The 10,794-nt window shown below is 37.5% G+C and overlaps 1 long non-coding RNA gene across 1 annotated transcript; it reads right to left on the bottom strand.

Moving 5' to 3' along the window:
• Positions 1–805: 805 nt before the first annotated feature.
• On the bottom strand, positions 806–9,178 carry LOC138884368 (uncharacterized). The gene is made up of 3 exons (XR_011404553.1): positions 8,809–9,178; positions 1,958–7,933; positions 806–1,088 (listed from the first exon to the last, which is right to left on the bottom strand). It is a non-coding gene; the product is annotated as an uncharacterized lncRNA (long non-coding RNA).
• Between the last annotated feature and the right edge of the window lie 1,616 nt (positions 9,179–10,794).

Genomic DNA, 10,794 nt, shown 5'->3' with positions numbered 1-10,794 from the left:
AAGATTTGAGGGGTCATTTGAACTCCGATTTTGGTAAATTTTATATGTACGGACTCGTGGTGAGACAAGGAATCCGGTGATATGACTTTCGTAATTTTTCGAGAAGTGGGCTCGGGGCTCAGGTTTTGCAAATTTCGTGATTTTCGATATTTTTCGAGTCTTTTCGATTGAGTTATATTCCCTTAGCCTATTGTAATATATTTCTTGTGGTTTTGGCAAGATTCGACGCACGAGGAGGTCGATTCGAAAGGAAAGGGCATCGCGGAGTAGACTTTTGGCCGTCTTGAGGTGAGTAATAGATGTAAATGCTGTTCTGAGGGTTTGAAACCCCGGACTTTCACATCGTAACGCTATATTGAGGCGTGACACGCACTCCATGGCGAGTGCGGGGTCGGATACTATTGGGGATTGTGACTTGGTCCATCCCGTGTGATGTTTATACTATACTGGTGATTGATACACATACTTCATTGATATTACGGGGCTTGATGCCATGTTTGGGGCCTTGTGCCGATTTGTAAAATCCTTCGAGGATTGATATTACTGCTTAGCATGATTTGCATATCATTTAATTTTAGTCCAAGGTTTTAAATGGTGTTTTGCAAACTCAGCCATAATTCTAAGTGGTTAAAACTTAAATGATATTTTTAAATGTACTCCGGGCTGGGAACTTCTGTTTTGTAAATGCCCAAGTGTCACAACCCAAACCGATGGGCCACGACGGGCACCCGGTACCTTACTCAACCGAGTACCAATGTAACGTATCTTTCTTATTATATCATCATATACACGTAACATACGGGTCTAATAGGCCAACATAATCATTTATAAACTCAAAATATAGGCCGACAAGGCCGTACAATCCTTCCCGTATAAGACATATGTCTACAAGCCTCTAAGAATACATAAGTGTCATAAAGGTCGGAACAGAGTCCCGCCATACCAAACAATAGACGTCTAAATCATACTAACCAAATACGCAGCTCCGAAGCAAATGGAGCGCACCAACATCTTCCGCTGAGCTGATAGCCTACTTGGAAGGCTCTCGACCTGTCTATCAGGACCTGCGGGCATGAAACACAGTGTCCCTAGGCAAAAGGGACGTCATTACGAATAATGTACCGAGTATGTAAGGTACATAAATAAATACATAGGAGACATGTAAGACATATGGAGTACATGACTCAACCCGTACGTCTGAATAACTTTGTAAATCATAAATTACTTTCAGCGTCATGCATATGCGTATGAATGTCATGTCGTGCATAGGTATATGTTTCATAACATCATCAGCCTCTGAGGGCATCCCATCATATCATATCGGCCACTGTGGGCAAAATCATCATCGTATACCAGCTGATCAGGTGGTGGTGCGTATATAACGCCATAACCTTTCTCATATCCCATATACATATATATATCTACATATATATGCGTATATAACGCCATTTGAATACATACATATATATGCGTATATAACGCCATTTGAATACATACCCATATATGTGTATATAACGCCGTTTGAATCATATTTCAGCCACTGTGGGCAACAACATCATCATATACCAGCTGACCAGGTGGTGGTGCGTATATAACGCCATAACCTTTTCCCATATCCCATATACATATATTTACGTATATACGCGTATATAACGCCATCTAGTCATGGGTCAGTGCACATGAATGCAGTGCATAAAAAGTACGTTAATAAAATTATTCGGAATGTCATAAGACCATTTTGCCTCTGAGTAATATCATAAAGTAAACTCTTTTCAGCTTTCATATTTTTCTTAGACCCATGAACAGATGATAAAATATTATGACACATGGGAATTAAAGAACATAGACATTTCTATTACTTCTATGAGTAGATTCTCTTATGGAATTTGTGCATTTGCACGTTTCGTTCATATCGTATGGATCATGCCAAAAGAAAGAAGGGATAGCCTTAACATACCTGGAGTAGGAACAACTCCGTATAATTATCCCATTGGAAACCTTCGTGGATTGAATTTAGAACCCAAAAATCGAATTAAGCTTCTGCTTTTAAAATTCTTGAACGAAACTGCTTCTGCCTCTTTGAATATTTTTGAACGAAATTTCTAAGCTTCTGGATTCTTGAAGCACTAAACGTAAGAATGCAACTCCAATTTCAAGCTTCAAGCTTCTTGATTTTTTTGCCTTTCTTTGAGGAATGAGTACGTTAATCCTTTTTCAAAATGAAAAATGGAGACTTTGACATATGATGTATATTTGGAACTTAAAGAACGTTCTGACTCCTCCAAAAGAACATGGAACCAAGACATTTACCAAGTCTTGCCTTGTTAACAATTAATTGATGTATGGCAGACACCTACTCATAATCAATATGAGTCATTTTCTTAAGTAGTGGCCTTCTGCCACATTTTCTTAGGGGAAGGAATTTAATCTTATCCACTTATTAGTTAACCGGGTAATATTTTGTTACCTGGTAATTAATTCATTACCCGTATAATTTAAAAATTATCACAAATTACTTAAAATTTTATTTATTTTTTTAAAATACTTCATATATACTTTATATATTACACTACCGTGGTCATATATATCTCACATAAAAAAGTTCTAAGATAAAGAGGTCTTTGAAAAATGGTGAGTTCCACCGTTCTTAGCAAGCCTAAATCCAAAGGCTTGAGTTTCAAAAATGATTTCTCTAGTTTCAAAATGAATTCTTTAAATGTCTTGGTTGGTAGGTCCCATTTATATTTAATGCTTAGCAAGACTTCTTGCTCCCAAAGTATGACACCAACATAGCACACATATTAGTCATAGTTTAGTTTAGTTGTCATGGTCCCACGTGGACAAGACAATTCCTACACTTACCCACTTAAATGAATAATTAACCAATTATCTCAAATTAGTTAAAATACTACTCACTTTTAATACACTTTATATACTTTACTATCATGGTCATATGGTACCTTACATGGTAGTATTTCATAATTATCGTGTATTATTGCTCGACTCGTATTCTATTCCAAATTGACCACTTTCAACGAAACTTGTTTTTTTTAATCCGTGTACCCCTTTATTCTTTATAACACTTATTTATTGCTTGCTATAAATAGCGCAAGTACGTTAACGTCAAGATGATCTCATCCCCGAGTCTTACATCGGTTAACTGAAAATAAAATTTTAACATACAATACTTTAGGGTGCAACATCATCGTAACTTAACACTGCAAAATGTGACATCACTGTAATGTAATACTGCGGGATGTGACACCTCACTTTCGGGCTCTCATTAATTTATTTATGGCGTATTTTTATGTACGAAAATATGGGGTGTAACATCATTCCCCCCTTTGGAACATTCGTCCTCGAATGTTGACTGATGTGCTTATCGTTCTCATATCCCATAGCTCTTGCGAATACTTTAGTAGTCCTCTTGCCATCTAGGCAACTGTTCTATGAATAAGTCCAAAGGCCAGGGTATTCCTCCCTTTAGGCCTCTTTCCCATGCCATGACTTGTGATCAAATACTTTCCAATCTCATAACTGTTGCTACCTCCCATCATGCAGCTCATACGATACTGACCATGTACGTGTCCTTATGCAACTCTCCTTTCCTTTTTTCCTCTAGTTTTTAGCCAATCCTGAAGTTTTTTTCTTGGTATTTTGTCGAACATACGAATACTGCTATATCTTATTTTATAGACATGGTTATCCATTCGTATGACTTTACTGCATCTACATAGGTCATACTATACCATAACACTTACCTCTATTTCTCGTTACTGAGGTCTGCTACCCAATCTCAGGTTACTTTCATTGCTTATCTCGTACGTATAAATCTATGTCCTCTAATGCCTCCACATTACTGTTCATCTTTAAGAATGACGGCTTAATCTCTTCTCATACTTTATAATTTTTATCCATCCATTATTGATTCACCTCAATTTTGATCCATAGTCTACCCTTGATAACTTAACATTTTATGTAATATTACTGCTAGGATTCATGTTTTATCGAGGAACATCTGAAATGATTAGATTGATCCACCTGGGGCGATACCCTGCTTTCATAACCGTATCTCATGGCATCCCAATGTGATTTACTTATGTGGGTATTTTAATCTCGTACAATCCATGAAAGCCTCTTCAATCATTACTCACTCGAAAGCCTAAACGCCATCCTTTATCCATCACAATTATACCTTCATTGTACTATCAGGGCAGCATTCCATCTTTTCTAAATGCTACTAGTCTTAGACTCCTTTGAGTTTATTCAGGCTATACTTAGCTTTCTATAACTTAGAGAAACCATCAGCTCTTCTTGTTTTCATGGGCTTAATTCCGAGGACTTATCCATTCTCGTCACCTTCTTACTCGCCTTTTCTTATCCTTGTTCTTGTCTTCCAGAACTCTGTCTCTTTACCATTCCTTATCTTGCGACCTACACATATCTGTTTATACTACTCGCAACTTTTATTCAACTTGCTTGCACCATTGATTTCCTTATGTTATTCTGGATATCAGGCAAAACATTATATCATTTCTCACTCTTTTTTACTCTCTTACTTAGGTTTCTCGATACCGAGAAACCATAGGCTGTGAGATATGCCACTGTCATTCCTGGATATTGAATCCCAACACATCTAGCCTTTTATCCGATGTATGGACTATTCACATACTTTGCCTTTGAGTATCTCACACGCTGTTCACCTCTACCTTCTTACCTTAAAATCTTACATTGTATCTTCTATCTCTTTCATGACCTCCCTTCCACATAGGTACAATTCACGTCTATACTTGAAGCTCTATTATAATTTTTTACACCTTTGGTGCATACACAATCCGGTGGGAGCTTCGTACTGACTTCTTATGAGGCTGGTACTTCTTCCAACTGGCTTCCTTGTAGAGCCATTATAGATTATAGTCGTTGTGTTGTTTCTATTGAACGTCTGCTATTAAGAGCTATTCTGTCATCTTCTCCAGCACAACTTCTATAATTTTTCTAGGTCCAATAATCAGATTCCTGATTTACTTCGGTGATGTAATTCTTTAGTTTCCTCTTCCTTTTGATTAGCCTTTACATAGGCTTAAGCTATCTTCCTATCTGTGGCTCATGGTATCAGTTATTACCTTAGCCTTTCATGGGCGTTATGGAATACCCATGATACCATCATCCAACAATTCAATCCTTTTCTATAACCTGAACTTAATTCCTTCTTTTCAACTTATACCAGAGTCTTTTACGGCTGTACGATTTCCATATATATGCTCCATGGATAATTTTCTAAAATCTTGAGTGTATAATAACGTGACTAACTTGGTATCATTGATCAAATAATTCCTTTCGTTCCTTCTCATCTTTCTTTTAACGTAAGCTTTTACCTTTCCTTATCTTTCTTCCTCCTTGTTGTGTGTATACTTTGCTTAGCTTAGTCTCCCACGCTTGCCGGAATTTCCGTACAACTCATATGATCTTCGAATATTTCTTTTGATTTTTACTTCCCGTTCACTACCCACGGTAGATTCCTCTTTCTTATGGAGGACGTACAATGTTGTTGTGAAATTATTGTTACAAGACCATTTTCTCTTTAGGTCACTGTGCTTAGGTTGAAGCCTTTTTCCTCATTTCCTCAGCTAGTCCTTCATTGTAGTACTTAGGGAGCATTCTCTGACTCTTGTATAGCTGTGGGCTTATTACATTGTATACTCGACGGACCTCCTGATGTCCGTTCTTGCCTATACCTATCCGTAGTTACTTACCTCCACGCCCTGGAGCTTGTGGGTTGCTTTTAAACTTATATTTTGATTGTCTTCCCACTGGCACTCTCTTTTATTTCCATAGAACTCGTACAATATCCTTTTAACTTCCCCATATGAACATATCTCAAGTATTATAATGTCATACTGCGAGGCTGAATTCCCTATGTTGGGGTTCATTCTGTTTATCTTGCACAATCTATTGATTTTTCTGTAACCTCTTGTCTAGAAATTATTAGGCTCTTCCTAAATCAACTACTAACTATTCGTTGGCCTATTCTCATATCCATATTCACGTAATCTTTCTTGGGTTATTTCATCTATCTTAACTTACCTCACGTACTGGCTCCTTATCTATCAACGGCATCCCGGGCAGGAACCCTTACTTCCTTTTCTTGACGTCGTGCTTACATAATGTTCTGGAACCATAGAATATCTGTAACATTTAATCATCTCATCCCTTTCTCATTTTTATCGCATTCTTCCTTTATCATTCACTTAATTCTGACTTAATGCCACATCATTCCATACTCCCCCCTTTAGTGGAGTACTAAGAGTTGGAGCTACGATGACCATCCTATAAATGTTCTACCTCTTCATCTTCGGCGTCTTTTCACATCATCGATGACCCTTACTCGCCTTGCAGTAATCCTTCTGTACCAATGAAAAAAAAATTCCTTACTCACGACGGTGACACTTAGTGTAACTGGCTCATACATTCCCTTAAGATTAACTTTGCTTCCATTGCTTGCTTTAGTGAAGCGTCTTCCTGAATGATTATTCTCAGAATTTCTCATGAATCTTCTTCTGTTGTCCATTATATTACCGCCGGAACGAAATCTAAAATTACCATTATGCTGAGTACTTTCCAATCATTCAGTCCCTAATTCATACTTAGTTTATCTTGTTTACCAGCCCATACTAATTTCTATTACTTTGGGGATTAACTTTCCCCTCTGGTAGTCATGTTGGAGTCACGAACTTATTTCTTGAAATGAGGATATAACCTTATGGCCTATACTCTTTTGTTGTCTTAAGGCCCATCACCTTTCGTCTCTTCCTTCATTTGACCATAGGTTCTGTAACACTCTACCGTTTTCATCCACGTGTCATACCTTATTCATAATGCTTCTTTATCTATCTTCTCATTACTCTGCTAATATTTTTTTTTTGCATATCCCTTTTCTTGTGAAAACTTTAATACGACATTCTTTCGCTTTTAGCTTTCCTTTGCTCCATCCAGTGGCTCTTCAAGTTACTTAACGTTTTCGCTTTACTAGGGACGCGAGCCACACTAAGGTAATATTTATCCCTTCAAGGCTTATAGTGCAAGTCTTTGTAGTACTCATATCTGGCTGCACTACTTTAGAGTGCACCATCTAGGTGTCTCATAAAGAGATCTATTAGCATATTTGCAATATCCCACGGAAATGTCAACTGACGCAACCAATTCATCCATCATATCTTCTTATACTACTTCTGTTAATCCCCATAGGGCATATCTGGAATGGGTGCGACCAATTGTATATACCTCTGTTACAATTGACTATAACTCAAAAGGCTTATGTTCCTCTGCCTCAATTACAAACATTGTTAGCAGGCATCATCTTATTACGAATAAAATAGAATTTCAGAACTTGGATTCTTATAAGTGAGCTCTACCACACGATCTAGAGTAAGAAGAAAGAGTGACAGTCCTAAATGCCCTGTAGCCTCATGCTTATAAGTGTGGTGCACGACACACCCATAAACAAGACTCTACTAGACACGACTTGTAGACTTCCTAGGATAGAACTGCTCTGATACCACTTTTGTCACAACCCAAACCGATGGGCCACGACGGGCACTCGGTACCTTACTCAACCGAGTACCAATGTAACGTATCTTTCTTATTACATCATCATATACACGTAACATACGAGCCTAATAGGCCAATATAATCATTTATAAACTCAAAATATAGGCCGACAAGGCCGTACAATCCTTCCCGTATAAGACATATGTCTACAAGCCTATAAGAATACATAAGTGTCACAAAGGTCGGAACAGAGTCCCGCCATACCAAACAATAGACGTCTAAATCATACTAACCAAATACGCAGCTCCGAAGCAAATGGAGCGCACCAACATCTTTCGCTGAGCTGATAGCCTACTTGGAAGGCTCTCGACCTGTCTATCAGGACCTGCGGGCATGAAACACAGTGTCCCCGGGAAAAAGGGACGTCAGTACGAATAATGTACTGAGTATGTAAGGCACATAAATAAATACATAGGAGACATGTAAGACATATGGAGTACATGACTCAACCCGTACGTCTGAATAACTTTGTAAATCATAAATTACTTTCAGCGTCATGCATATGCGTAAGAATGTCATGTCGTGCATAGGTATATGTTTCATAACATCATCAGCCTCTGAGGGCATCCCATCATATCATATCGGCCACTGTGGGCAAAATCATCATCGTATACCAGCTGATCAGGTGGTGGTGCGTATATAACGCCATAACCTTTCCCATATCCCGTATACATATATATATATAACGCCATTTGAATACATACATATATATGCGTGTATAACGCCATTTGAATACATACCCATATATGTGTATATAACGCCGTGTGAATCATATTTCAGCCATTGTGGGCAACAACATCATCATATACCAGCTGACCAGGTGGTGGTGCGTATATAACGCCATAACCTTTTCCCATATCCCATACACATATATTTACGTATATATGCGTATATAACGCCATCTGGTCATGAGTCAGTGCACATGAATGCAGTGCATAAAAAGTACGTCAATAAAATTATTCGGAATGTCATAAGACCATTTTGCCTCTGAGTAATATCATAAAGTAAACTCTTTTCAACTTTCATATTTTTCTAAGACCCATGAACAAATGATAAAATATTACGACACATGGGAATTAAAGAACATAGATATTTCTACTACTTCTATGAGTAGATTCACTTATGGAATTTGTGCATTTGCACGTTTTGTTCATATCGTATGGATCATGCCAAAAGAAAGAAGGGATAGCCTTAACATACCTTGAGTAAGAACAACTCCGTATAATTATCCCATTGGAAACCTTCGTGGATTGAATTTAGAACCCAAAAATCGAATCAAGCTTCTGCTTTTAAAATTCTTGAACGAAACTGCTTCTGCCTCTTTGAATATTTTTGAACGAAATTTCTAAGCTTCTGGATTCTTGAAGCACTAAACGTAAGAATGCAACTCCAATTTCAAGCTTCAAGCTTCTTGATTTTTTTGCCTTTCTTTGAGGAATGAGTACGTTGATCCTTTTTCAAAATGAAAAATGGAGACTTTGACATATGATGTATATTTGGAACTTAAAGAACGTTCTGACTCCTCCAAAAGAACATGGAACCAAGACATTTACCAAGTCTTGCCTTGTTAACAATTAATTGATGTATGGCAGCCACCTACTCATAATCAATATGAGTCATTTTCTTAAGTAGTGGCCTTCTGCCACATTTTCTTAGGGGAAGGAATTTAATCTTATCCACTTATTAGGTAACCGAGTAATATTTTATTATCCGGTAATTAATCCATTACCCGTATAATTTAAAAATTATCACAAATTACTTAAAATTCTATTTATTTTTTAAAAATACTTCATATATACTTTATATATTACACTACCATGGTCATATGATATCTCGCATGAAAAAGTTCTAAGATAAAGAGGTCTTTGAAAAATGGTGAGTTCCACCGTTCTTAGCAAGCCTAAATCCAAAGGCTTGAGTTTCAAAAATGATTTCTCTAGTTTCAAAATGAATTCTTTAAGTGTCTTGGTTGGTAGGCCCCATTTATAATTAATGCTTAGCAAGACTTCTTGCTCCCAAAGTATGACACCAACGTAGCACACATATTAGTCATAGTTTAGTTTAGTTGTCATGGTCCCACGTGGACAAGACAATTTCTACACTTACCCACTTAAATGAATAATTAACCAATTATCTCAAATTAGTTAAAATACTACTCACTTTTAATACACTTTATATACTTTACTATCATGGTCATGTTGTACCTTACATGGTAGTATTTCATAATTATCGTGTATTATTGCTCGACCCGTATTCTATTCCAAATTGACCACTTTCAACGAAACTTATTTTCTTTAATCCGTGTACCCCTTTATTCTTTATAACACTTATTTATTGCTTGCTATAAATAGCGCAAGTACGTTAACGTCAAGATGATCTCATCCCCGAGTCTTACATCGGTTAACTGAAAATAAAATTTTAACGTACAATACTTTAGGGTGCAACATCATCGTAACTTAACACTGCAAAACGTGACATCACCGTAATGTAATACTGCGGGACGTGACACCTCACTTTCGGGCTCTCATTAAATGATATTTTTAAATGTATTCCGGGCTGGGAACTTCTGTTTTGTAAATGCCCAAGGGGCTTATTATATTATTTTCTGGACTGATTATAAAGTGACTTGAAACAGTGGTAACAATGACACTGTGTGATATACTTGAAACAGTGGTAACAATGACACTGTGTGATATACTTGAAACAGTGGTAACAATGACACTGTGTGATATACTTGAAATAGTGGTAACAATGACACTGGATGATATACTTGAACAGTGGTAACAATGGCACTGTATGATATAAATTGGTCAGGTAACAATGGCTGACCGGTCAGGTAACAATGACTGACCAAGATATTGCGCTTGGGCTGTAGGAGCCCCTCCGGAGTCTGTACACACCCCCAGTGAGCGCCGTCGACGATAAATAAATATGGATGGCTCGGGCTTGCACGCCGCAGTGGGTACTGGAATGTACCATCATATGCATTGCATTGCATTCATGTATTTCTATTTATACTGTTGTTTAGCTGCTCAGTTCCATATGTTGCTGTATATTTGGATTTTAGCTTACTTTGTGTATTTACTGGATTTTCTTATCTTCGGACTGTAGTTACTTTTATTACTCACTGGGTCGGAGTACTCACTTTACTCCCTGCACCTTGTGTGCAGATCCAGGGCAGTCTCA

This window comes from Nicotiana sylvestris, chromosome 12, assembly GCF_000393655.2.
Source record: "Nicotiana sylvestris chromosome 12, ASM39365v2, whole genome shotgun sequence".
In the NCBI taxonomy this organism is placed as follows: Eukaryota; Viridiplantae; Streptophyta; class Magnoliopsida; order Solanales; family Solanaceae; genus Nicotiana; species Nicotiana sylvestris.
The sequence above is the reverse complement of the archived record's forward strand: the minus strand, read 5'-3'. Positions and strand labels throughout refer to the sequence as shown.